General features: G+C 33.1%; 1 protein-coding gene across 1 annotated transcript in view; it reads right to left on the minus strand.

Moving 5' to 3' along the window:
- Positions 1-13,442, minus strand: part of LOC145678910 (compound eye opsin BCRH2-like) — a 152,835-nt gene that overhangs the window by 136,247 nt on the left and 3,146 nt on the right. The window lies entirely within an intron of this gene.

Raw genomic sequence — 13,442 nt, forward strand, 5'->3', positions numbered from 1 at the left:
GTTATTTATTTAATAATTATTGCGTCATTAGTTATTATACAATTTCATATAAAGTTCGAAAAAATAATTCTTTTTAAGTTCGTTCTAGAGTACTCTCCGAACGATGTCAACTGGTTTAATTCTAAAACGAAAAAAAAAATATTTTTAAGAGTCATTATTTGATTATGAGCAATAGAGAGATAATGAGAGTAATTACAATTCATTCTTACGGAATACTCTTTAGCGTTCATTACACCGTAGTGTGGTGGCATTTCAGATCATCATTATTTGCAGTACAACTAGATAGTAAATTATCTAGATTTCACTTCTTAGTGACATGTGAAACAATCAGCAAGTTTATTGCTAAATTAGTAAGTAGGTCTCTTAATCACTTATCTGTCATTTCCAGTTAGCTGTGAAGTGAGCACTTAATTGCTGTGTATGAGAGAGTTTGTATGTGGTTTTAGTACGATGCGCGATCCACTAATTACCACCAAGCATTTGTGCCTTAGCTTTTAATTGTATAACTACATCATGTGTTAAGTGTTAAGTTTCCACTCACGCAACTCGAAAAAATGATGTCGTATTCTCTGCTGAAGATAAATGCAATTAGAGAGAAATTCGTAAGTGGCTCTAGAAGTACCACTTTTAGTATCGAAGGCCTATCTAAAACCAATAATGAGAAGAAAGAAGATTGAAGTCAAGTCTACAAGACGAGAAAAGTTGCAATTTACAGTAAAGCGCTCATTCAATGTCTTTCAGGTTTCTATGGAGACCACAAGAGAATTCTAAAATAAATTAATGTTTTCTTCATTGTGTAAGATACACAAATTCAGAGTCTTCTTTCGCCTACCAGCATTCTTAGTAGCCTAAAAGCAGCATTATACAGTTATGCCTTTGAGGTCACGTCTGGCTTGTTCAGCTCACTCCTTTTTGCGAGAAAAGTACTCACTGTTATATCATCGAAATTTGGTGAGTCTATTCTATGATTTTGATTATTAAACTGTAATTAAATTTTTTGATACTGTTAAAGTAGGCCGCCATTCAATTTAAATAGACAAGTGTATGCTGAAGGTTTAAGTGTGATTAGGGTCCACTCATTATCCCAGCTTTTGTCTAAAATTTAGATATTCTGATATTATGAAGATACCAAGACTATAACTGAATTGTTACAAGATTATGAAGACTGACTGAATCGTTACTAGAATTTGTACTAGAATTGTTAAAATTAATTATAACTGAAATTAAAAAGATTATAGCTTTAAAGGTCATATGGTAGTTGATTACTGAGTTCCATTAATTTGTTTGTTAATTTTCTAGCATTTTTTGTAATGTTCTATAATTATCTTCGGAAATAATTATTTAAATTTATGTTCACGCAACTTGTTATTCAACCTTACGAAATTAGAATTTTAGATATTCGTGAATATTACAGTGTTTTGTGTACGGGATTGAGAGGCTGGAAGCAATTTATTTAAACCGTCTTTGCAGATTAATGCATTTTTTCAAAATTAGTTGCTTATACCTGTTTAAATACTCATTTTTCTATATGCTGATTACTCTCTCACTATAATATTGGAAGTGGAGTTTTGTGACCCTGACCAGTGACGATGCGTTATTATTTCTCTATATTTTAACACGTACGTTACAGTGTTTGTATGTGTGTGTATAAATCTTTCTTTTCGGAAACTTGCTTACACCACTGTATCCTTCACCCGTCCATATCTAAAATTAGATATAAGAATAAAAGAAATCCCATATATGAAAATATATGAACAAGTGAAAGTTATAATAGTGTGAATCATATTTTCTTGTCTGACTAACACCACTCTTCTGATAAAGGAAACAGTACCCGGCATAATAGTGGGACCTAAAATCGCAGATTTCATTTCAGATTTTTACATTCCAACATCAGTTTTTTTTGTAGTTTTAATTACAAGTTATAGCAATTACATAATCTTAAGCAGTGCTGCAAACTTATCATGTTTATCTTATTAGTGTGAGATATCAATTTGTAGTAAACGGCATTATCATCTTTACGTCGATTCTGAAACACGTATGAAATTGGATGTGATACTTATGTATGAAGGATACTTGGTGAAAATGACATACTCAGGTGAAATGACATAGCTGGATTTCACGGCGTTGGTGTGTGTTTTGTATCTGTCAGCAACATAACCCTATGTGGTACTTGGCAATAGTGATAGTGGAGTAATGGTAAATTAATACAGAAGAAAGTTACGTTTTGAGGGGAAAATTTATGTTAAAGTAGGTATGTATTTTTTTTCTTATTTCTCGGAGAAATAGCATAAGTACTTTAAAGTTAAGAAGCCATAGTAAACAATATGTTGGTATTGAATTATAGTCAGTGAGCTATTATTTTACGCCTTCTTCTTGGTTGGCGGCTTTTTACGCGCTGATAGAATGGCACCAGTTTGTCGCAGTATGCTATTGAGGGAAAATGACATTATGGCTTAGTGCAAAATGACATAGTATGTTTTGTATGAATTCTTACTTACTCAACTTTGAATTGCTGGTCTGTTTGCTGCAGCATATGCGAAAGCTGCTACAACTGATATTGTTCTAAGATGATTCAAAATATAGGAATAAACCCAATGATTACAAATATTTTCCCTGATAGCTTGTTTTTTTCCGGCGGAGATGACAGACAGGCCTTAAGTTAACATGAATATACCAGACATAGAAGGAATTGCTGACGAGAGAAGAGTTCGGTCAGACGACCGTTTACTAGACGTCAGGTATACTAATGACGGTTGACCTACACAACATGTTTCATTATAAATAGACGTTTCATACCCACCTACAATTTCTGATAGTCCATCCAATCTATTCGAGAAATCATCCTATAGCGTTACTCCGAAAAAGTGTACCTGTTACTCCGTCAACAGCTGAAGGTGAACACCACATTATCTCTATCCAAGAATTTTCTCCGCTTCCATCTACATCAGGATTAAACCCAAACGATTTGTTCGTAAGCGAAGAAACACAACAATTCTAACATGCAGTCAATTTATCAAGGAACAGAAAAAGAAATTAGAAGGAATAGTGCAGTAAATGAAGCTCAAATTTTAATGAAGAAAGGATCAAATTTGTAACAAGCTGAAAAGTGGTACATATGTTAGGAATGCTGTTCTAAATACCATACTAAAAGTCCCCTGAAAACCCACGTGACCTTCGCCGCCATATTGGAAAATGGCCGCTGGAAGTGTCAAATGAACAATACACAGATAAAAATTGCAATAGATTTGCTATGGTTGAACAAACAGCGATAAACTTAATGTCGTTTTATAGAACATAGATAACACAATATTGTTATAGAGAAACGATTTTTCATAAAACTCATACTTTTAGAAATATTTAGCTCTAAATTCTAAAATTCCGAAAACTACCGTCAAACTGATTTAAAATTTTATTGAAATTAGGAAATAATTATCAACAGGTTAAAATTTGACATAGATGTTGGTAAAGATTATTTAAACGGCATACTAAAATCCCACAACTTCTTCGCTGTCCATATTGGAAATTGTCCAAATGTCCGAAGTAATTGAAAGATAATATTTTGTTAAGTGAAATACAAAATCTGAACTGGGCTAAATATTTGAGAAACTGTAAATGCAGTCCATCCGGAGTCAATTGTGAACAATGCTGGTGCAAAGGGGAAAACATTATGACGTGTTTAAGATTGCCGTCTGCCATCTTGGTGGCCGACATATTGGAATAAACGTGTTTATTTAAAAAAGCAAATGGTCGTGTGACATATTAAACAACATCCTCGTTCGAATAGAAACCCACCGATAAGATTATTTTTCCAAACCCTGCAACGGTTATGAAGTTGTGAATAAATTTAGGATATATGTGTGAAATGTGCTTTGCGAAGTTTCAAATTGAAGGATAATTTTTTTTAAAAAAACTTTGTAACATCTCACATTAGTATCATTTAATAACCCGGAAAAGAGAGAGCTAACACACATATACGACAAATACAATTACATGACATGTTCAACATGCCCACCGTTCTGTTCTATGCATATCATTAACCGTGCGATCCAGTACTTGTTCACTCTGCGAAGCACAGTTGTTGATATTTGTTCATAGACCCTAATGATTCTCCTTTTCAGGTAGCAAATGTAATTAATTTTACACTGGTAGACAATAGCTTTAAAGTTCCACCAAAGATAGATATCCAACGGAGTTAGGTCAAGGGACCTTGTTGGCCACTCAACTGGTCCATGCAAACCTATCCGGCAACCGGGAAAATATTTATTGAGCCATCGACTACATTATGACCATAATAAGGCGGTGCCGCATGTTGTTCCCAATATTGATTAAATCACCCTTCCTCGTTCAATAAAGGTGGCATAGCAGTATTTTCAAGCATATCTCCATATTGTGCAGCATCCAACGTCCAATCAATGAAAACAGGTCCAATAAGTTCTTCGCCCCATATTCCACACTATACCATTATCTTACCTGAACCTTGCATCTATTCAATTAAGATTTGTTTTAGCCAAGTACCGGACATTTTGGTTGTTGATCTCACTTATTACATAGAAATTTGCCTCATCACTAAAAACAATGTTATGAGGAAACACTGGTTCATGAGTTATCTGGGCCAACGCGTACTCACAAAACTCTATTGCGCTTTCACAATCACCCTCTGACAGTTTTCGTTTCAACTATATTTTTTAAGGATGCCACTGTTCCCTTTTTAGTATTCTTTGAACACTATTGACACTAACATTATGTTCACTTGATACACGTCCTACTCTCTTCAAAGGACTTTTCACCAAAACACACAAAACAGCTGCTTATGTGTGTGTGTTAGCTCTCTCTTTTCCTGGTTATTAAACGATACTAATGAGAGATGTTACAAGTTTTTTTTTTACTTTATCCTTCAATTTCAAACTTCGCACAGCACATTTCACACATAGCATATCCTAAATTTATTCACAACTTCAAAACCGTTGCAGGGTTTGGGAAAATAATCTTACCGTTGGGTTTCTCTTCGAACGAGGATGTTGTTTAATATGTCACACGACCATGTTACAATTATAATTGACATTTATAATAAACAAGTTGATTGCAGGTTGGCGGACGCCAACCTTAAACACGTCATAATGTTTCCCTCCCTTGTACTAGCATTGTACCCAGTTGACTCCGGATGGACTGTATTTACAGCTTCTCAAATATTTATCCAAGTTCAGATTTTGTATTTCGCTCAACAAAATATTGTCTTTCAATTACTTTGGACATTTGGACGTTTTCCAATATGGCGAACGAGGAAGTTGTAGCATTTTAGTATCTCATTTAAATAATTTTCTCTAACATATATATCAAATTTTAACTTGTTGATAGTTACTTTCTAATTTAAATAAAATTTTAAATCAGTTTGACGGTAATTTTCTGAATTTTAGAATTTAGAGCTAAATATTTTTAAAGACATGAGTTTTATGAAAAATTATTTATCTATAACAATATTGTATTATCTATGTTCTATAAAATGACATTAAGTCTCTCTCTTTTTGTTCAACCATAAAGAAGTTATTGCAATTTTTATTCGTGTATTGTTCATTTGACACTTCCAGTGGCCAATTTCCAATATGGCGGCGAAGGTCACATGGGATTTCAGATGACATTTAGTATGTTGTTTAGAACATCATTCTCAATATCTTTACCGAGTTTCGGCTTGTTACTAATTTTTCCTTACTTTTTGGTAATTTGACTGCACCAGAAAGGAGACTATTGAAAGAATCGATCTTCACGAATGTGTAAGAAACAAATACTACAGCAGCCCTGAGACATTGAAAGCGCGAGTGACGTAGATGTTGATGAAAATGAAAGTAATTGTGCCTGCAAATTTTGTAACGATTTGTACTCCAATTCAAAACCTACGGAGCTGCGGATTCAATGTGAATTGTATGAACATTGGGCTCATGCGGAATGTGCAGGTGTCCACAAGCGAGAAGCACATTTCGAATGTGATTTCTTTTTCAGATAGTTTATGTATGTCATTTTACCACAGTTCAATATGTCATTTTAACCTCATGTTTTTTTTCACCTAGAAAATGTAGCACTAAATTTATTCATTTAGTGTCATTAAACCTTAATACTAAGATCTTATGTAACTAACTAGAATTTTATGTAGAAGATTCTATAATTGTACTGAGCAAAGTTTATTAATAACGTTATATTCGTTTTAGAAAAAATATGTCATTTTCACCGAGTCTCCCCTGTACTTTTCATAATGATAACTTTTTGCAAAAGTCAAAATATCAATCACTCTTTATATCGTTCGTATTTATTTTAATGTCATGATCATATATTTGACACCAAGATACTATGGATATGCAGAGCTCTTCATGGTTAAACGGTTAACGTATGCGCCATTGACGGTGGATACCCGTGTTCGATTCCCGACGGGAGCTCATGTGGTTCGGGTTCCACGTTAAACAGTATGTCCACGTCTCATATATCCTCGCTGCTGAAAGGAAGGCTAAACTAATGGAACAACAACAATAACAAGTATAAATATGCATTGCTCTGTTTGTGTCAATTGCGTTATCTCTGTTGTAGAGACCACCTAAATTCGGATGATTGTGATACTTTAGCATCGTTAATTGGCAACACTAAATATTAAATATGATATTCCTCATTTTCGTTTTACATGTAGATTTGAAACATGTAATAAACACATGTAGTACAATTTGAAAAGAAAACTACACCTTTATGTTCGGTTCGTAACATCATTAATCTAGAGTTATTCTAGAGTATATAAAATATTGTCCCTGCCGACATTTGTGTCGTTTGTTTTTTTGGTCTATTAGTTTGAAAGTTACTAGGAGACTTCAAGGTAAATAGATTGCCCTATATCAATGTATCTGTTGTATTTATTTATATATACACTGAGAAGAAAAATGTAGGTGTCGTAGATAGTTTACATACGTAATTCCTGTAGGTTTTGGACTTAACGTACAGCAGACGTGTAACTGAAAACGCATGTTTTATAATACTTTCCGTATAAGTAAGTGTTCCATTTATACGTACTTTCCGTTTGAAACAATGTAGGCGGTCAGAATCTCACATACAAATGGACGTATATAACATATAACTGACGAAGGTAACATAAGTATATGCATGTGATATACGGAAAACTGTTAGATGTCAGACATGCTGCAACGGCATGATGTAACATCTAAGGGTAGTGCGTATGTAGCATATGGATAACGTATGCTCTGTACTGATTTCTATAGTAAGCAAGAGAATACCGTATATCTGTACAACATACCGCAGAACGGATTTTTCTCTGTGTAGGAATGAAGTCAAGAAATTTCTACCTTCCGGGGCACTTCATTGTAGGAATGTGATATATTCGGAACGAAGGTGGCCATGAGGTAATCCGGAATTAAATATCTGTTTATATTCTGGTTTTGATTTAAATTTAAAATATGTGTACTCCTTAATTTATTACTAAAACATTTCTTATAAATGTTGTTGAGATAAATTATTTTCCTTTCTTCCTACTGCAACCTGACTTAAAAATTAGATATATATATAAAGTATAAGCCTAGTTCTAAACTTCCGTTTAAGCGAAATACGAAAATAAATAAATAAAACGAAATGATTATATACTCATCACATGTTTACATCTGATCTCTGATCGCAAGACAAGAATACACTTCAATAAATAATATGTATTTGTATTTATGTACTAAGATAAGAGTTATTGTGAAACGGAGTTATTAATTTTAGGGTTCATTCGATGCCATTCAGTATATAGTGATACAACCTATGAATTTATTCGTAACGTTCTCACATCGTAAACAAGGCATAAATACTTGTACGAAAACTGTAGGCCTTTAGGATTTAGGGCTTAGATTTTTGGGCTTTCGGCATCTATAACCATTTAGTCCGTTACGTATGAGGGATGACGTCCCTCGGGAAGCACACAATCCGGGGAAGGGGAAGGAAGAATGGATAGTAGAAGGAAGGAAGCGGCCTGGGACCTGTAAGTTAGGTAACACCCCGATATTTGCCTGGTGTAAATGAGGAAAGCCTCATTCAGGATGGCTGTCCTGAAAAAAAGCTTTTTCGACCGAGTGTTCCCATGGGGGATCGAACCCGAGACCGCTCGCTCCGAAAGTAAGAGCGTTAACGACTACTCTACGCGGGGCCACTGTAGGCCTTTCTGAAAAGCTTACAGATAGGAGTATTTACAAAAAATACTGTACATGATTGTAAATAATGTTAAGTGGGACACTCAATAACAAAGAACCTCTCGTGTTAGTTGATAAAAATTGCTTTTAATTTTTCAGTTTTATTTTCAAGGGTTCATAGCTTGTCACCTGAAAACACAAACTTTAGCTAGGGATGCCCACGAGATGACACGCGTGTTGTATATTTCGAAACTAGTTCCCAGATCTAACTAAATTGTCTGTAAGAAGCCCTCCCTCGTTCTAAAAAACATGTACAGAAGACGTGTGATACATTTTGATAAAATATCTTCTCTGTGCTTGGTATTTAGTTTGCGAACAGAACCCAATACTAATCACTCCAAGAGAGTTATATTCGACTAAGTGTATGTAACATTGTTGCAATATCAGAATTACAGAATTACATAATATCTATGTGTGATTTTACTAATCTAATATGTAAGTGAAAGAAGATAACATTTTCCCTCTAATTTCATCATGATGCGACCGAAAACAAACTTCACTAACTCTAGCGAAGTGGCTGCCTAACTTAAGTGGTTCACAAGTGGTTTAGAAGATTGCATGTTCAATGTAAATATCCATAATTACTAAGTGCTCAATACATTGTTGAAAATATCGTCCATCTTCAAAAGATATGCAAAAAGTACAATTTTATATTCTCTAAGTTTCTTGTATTATGGACCAACTATATACACGTACAATTGAATCTAAATTTTATATATCAGATTAATTGGTAAAGTAATATAAGGATAAGTGTGTTAAAAATAAGCAGTTCATACAATGTGTAATTAGCGATAATTTCAGAAGATTTTCTCCAATAGGATGGGGGGGGGGGTATTTCAATACACTAGGAGTGTTTGTGACTCCAGGGAAAATTATCTGGACCAGTGTAATTTCAATCCTTATGAATGAGTTTTTCCATCGGGTAAAAAAAAAAAAAAAAAAAAATGAAAAGGAAAGTACAACTGAAACTTTTATGAAAAACAAAGTACAACTGAAACTTCAATGAAAAGGAAAGTACAACTGAAACTTTAATGAAAAATAAAATACAACTGAAACTTTTATGAAAAACAAAGTACAACTGAAACTTCAATGAAAAGGAAAGTACAACTGAAACTTTAATGAAAAATAAAATACAACTGAAACTTTTATGAAAAAGAAAGTACAACTGAAACTTTAATGAAAAGGAAAATACGAATGTGTTGAAAATAGAACCTGGACACTCACCTCTCTTTGTAAATTCATTCATTGTTATCCATGTAATAAACAACTAATTAAGTTATTATGTAGAGGCTTCTTGAGTAATCAACAACTTTAAAAATGCATACCGGTATAGTATCATGTTTCTGTAGCTAGAACAGATTAATTATATTTACATTAATTTAGTTTATGAACATTTCGGTTCACGAAAAGCGCTACGCAATGGGATCCTTGTAATTGCTTTAATGGTTAACAGTAATGCACTGCAACTTATCATAATGCAAATAACGTATAAGAGAAGAAAATCTAACCACCCATGTCCCTTTGCAACATTTCTATCCTTGTAAAAATATTTAGGGAATTTTCAATATTTCAGCATAAAATAAAGTGTTTTCTGTGATAAAAAAAATATAGAATGAAAATACAACTATCCTTTTTAAGGGCAAATAATTAACACTAAATTAAACAAAATAGTTTGAGGGTTAAAAAACACAAAACATCTAAAGAAAAAAGTATTTTTTTTTAAAAAAAATCATAGCATGACAGATACGTGTAATGTTTATAGCAAACGTGGAAAAGCGTTGATGGGGGCGTGGAAATGTGCAAGCACGGTCCACAAATAGATATATTATTCGTAAGCCAAACAAAATGTAGTTTACAAAGTTTGTTCGCGTAAGCCGATTTGTTCCAGAACCCCCCCCCCCCCTGATTCACTGTTTTTTATATTTTCTTTTCTTTGGGCAATCCAATTCAGAACTTAATTTAGCGGATTAAACTTCAATGTACATTTTCTTTACTGTAGACAAAGAACATGATTTTAAAAATAATCTTTTTTTTCTCACATTTTCCTTATAACCACCAGTCAGTTTAATGAATATATTTCGTCCTGTGTACACAGTATAACTGGAAGCTTTTAATATTATTTTAGAAGATGAAATTGTCAAAGTTATTAGGTTATTATCTTCTGTCAAATTTCAATTCAAATCCTCTCCTCCTTGGTTTCGGACGAAATGAATAAATTAAAATTTTGACTAGTTGCACAATCATAGTGGCATATTAAAGTTATGTCAAAATTGTCAATACAATCTGATTTCTCAATTCCTTTTCATGAGTACAAAATTAAATGTATCAATGTGACTGGAGCAGATGATTCTTTTGTTTCTTCTCCGAATGTCATTCAAATAACTTTTTTTTTATTATTTCCATTTATGATCCACTTCTTTGTTAAGACTACATCGCAGAAGCATCAGATGTTCAGCTAAAGACATTTTCTTTAGGCTATACAACTGGCAGCTTTGACAGCAGTAGCAAAAAGATCTATACAGGATGTTTCTAAAGACCGTTTACCACGTTTGGAAAGTGATTCTATTAATAAAGACAAGAGAAGAATTCCATTTAACATTTTCACGGAATATCTTTGTTTTACAGATACAGGCTACCACAGTGTGGGAAATGGACTTTGCAGATAAATATCTCCAAAACTACTAGCTTTAATATGTAGCAGCAATTTAATGTCTCAGAGCTATTAAATAATCTGCTCTATGCAAAAATGCACAACTCAAAATATTTTAATGGCGGTGCAAGGGATATCCAATAGGAACTTAGGAAGCCTCAGATATTCCGTTAGGAAAGGTGGGTCTGATTATGACGTGTAGAACTACGTTCTAGCATGTAATAAATATTTCATGATGGATCCATGGCTAACTGAGTTTGCAGTGGATAACATCTTTTCGTGGATTTCTGCCGGAGCACTCCCATTTCCTCTTACATTCTCACTTTACAAATCTTTCATAATTATTAATTAGCCACCTGTAGTCTTATCTTTTAGTTCACGAAACGTAAACATAGAACATTAAACTAAATATTTTACTTTTTCTCTACACATTCTATCTATATTTATGTAATCACAGGCTAAACATGAAAAACCTATCGCTATCTTCCTGCTCGACACACTGGTATTCTAACTAGAAGGTAAACACTTTATTACTGAGTCATAGTGATCTCTCACAGCCCCCCTTCTTAGCGAACAATCAATTGTTGATAATGCACAGGTTGATAATTATACATGAAAGCAAAGTCAAGTGGCTATGTAACAGGAAAAGTAAAACATGTATCTCTAAAACAAAATAATTTCGAGAAAATATTTACCGATTGTTTCTTTTCATAAGTAGAATCACTTTCCGAGTGTTATAAACGATCTTTAGAAACCACCTGTAGACCTATGTATTGGGCATAGTTGGGTGGATATTCACTCAATTGATTCAAACAGTAATAAGTTCCATTGATTTATTGATTTAATATTAGCGTCCCTTTCAACAGGAGGCTACATGTGACGTGGACTAAAGCTTAACTAAAGCTCCGAACCTCATAAGCTCCCACCGGGAATCGATTCCGGTCATCCATATTAAAGTCACGTATGCTAATATGTTCCAATAGAAAGTATCATTTTCATTAAACATGCTTCTTAAGAGATGAAGATAAATTTGAATCCTTGACTTTGACTAATTTAAACTCGAACTAATACGAATAGTCGTTAACTCTTAGACAAAACGCTCACTATATTTTACGACAAATAAGCATTTTCATTTAAAACTATAATGGACCATACTTGTAGTAGGTAAACATGAAATGTATGGAAGGAAAGACATATTTTTAATCCTTACTTTCGACCGATTTCATCCTAAAACTATGCGAAAGTTCAGAGAATTATGTATAATACATTACAATTAATTTAAATTATTTATTTCCAAATGTGTACTAGAAAATCATTTCATCAGTGTTGTTTTGCATAATTTTCAATATGGGGTAATATACTCCTTACTATCTATTAAATTTCAATTCCAACCAATATGACGGAGTCCAAATTTAAAAACCAAATGAAAAACAAATAAAAATCCTAAGATTATACACTTTGAGTTAAAGGAGACTATTGATTAATGGAAGTTAATGAAAATGATAAAATTAGTGAAATAATAAAGTTGGAGAAAAATGGAAGAACCTCCAAGAAAACCTACAGACTCGATGTTTTCTCCATAAATTTAAGTGGTGAAAGATCAAGCAAGGAATCCCTTACTTCAGGCGTAAGCATTCTAACACTGAGCCACCGTGCTCTCACCTACAATTTCTAGTCTCAAAGAAACTGTTTCATATTTACATAACAAAGTAATGACCTTTATCCGAACTAATTTATGGAAGTTTCAGTTTCTTTTTTTTTAACATTAAGACGTGTAAAATCTTTTAAATTGGGATGAATTCAGCCCCTTTAACTTGCTTATTATTGACTAAACTGAAGTCCAATTTTAAAGTTATATCTCAGCACACACATAAAATTTCATTAATACAATACATTTCATCAACAATTATAGTGTAACAGAGTGGCAAACACACAGACGTGCAAATGCATACTAAGTTGGGTGACACTGTAGAAGCTTGTTTTCACTCATGTCATTTAATTGAACTATCCATAATTAAGTGGTAAACGTCAAGAAGACAATATTCTGATGGATAATTCCAAATTTAATCCTATACTTCTCAATTACTGTACAGAACTCTTTAAATAGCCATGCATGAAACAAGAAAATAGTAAAATTAATTATTCAATTGGAACTTTTTGAAGATTAAACATTTATTAACAGACCACACAGGAATTAAACGAGTAGAGCTAGAAGTTTTAGGTGCAAAAGTTTGGTTAAAAAGTGCAAGTTTTAAAATAAATATTCGTACAAAAGTACCAAAACTAATCACATCAGATATATAAAAATTTACTGATATATTAAAAAGTAACACAAGTCCTACTTGAAACAAGTCCAAAAACAAATGCTTTTAAAGTTATGAGTCGAGAAAACTGTTAACACAAACAACATTTAACAGTTGAAGAAATTCACAAGTCCAGAAAATTGTTAAAGCAGATAACATTTAATATTTCGTTTTTTTTTTTTTTTTTCAGTGAAGCTGTATACCCAAACACTAAGTCAAAGCAGATAACATTTAATATTTCGTTTTTTTTTTCAGTGAAGCTGTATACCCAAACAC

Source organism: Thermobia domestica, chromosome 1 (genome assembly GCF_964235325.1).
Source record: "Thermobia domestica chromosome 1, izTheDome1.hap1.1, whole genome shotgun sequence".
Taxonomy (NCBI): domain Eukaryota; kingdom Metazoa; phylum Arthropoda; class Insecta; order Zygentoma; family Lepismatidae; genus Thermobia; species Thermobia domestica.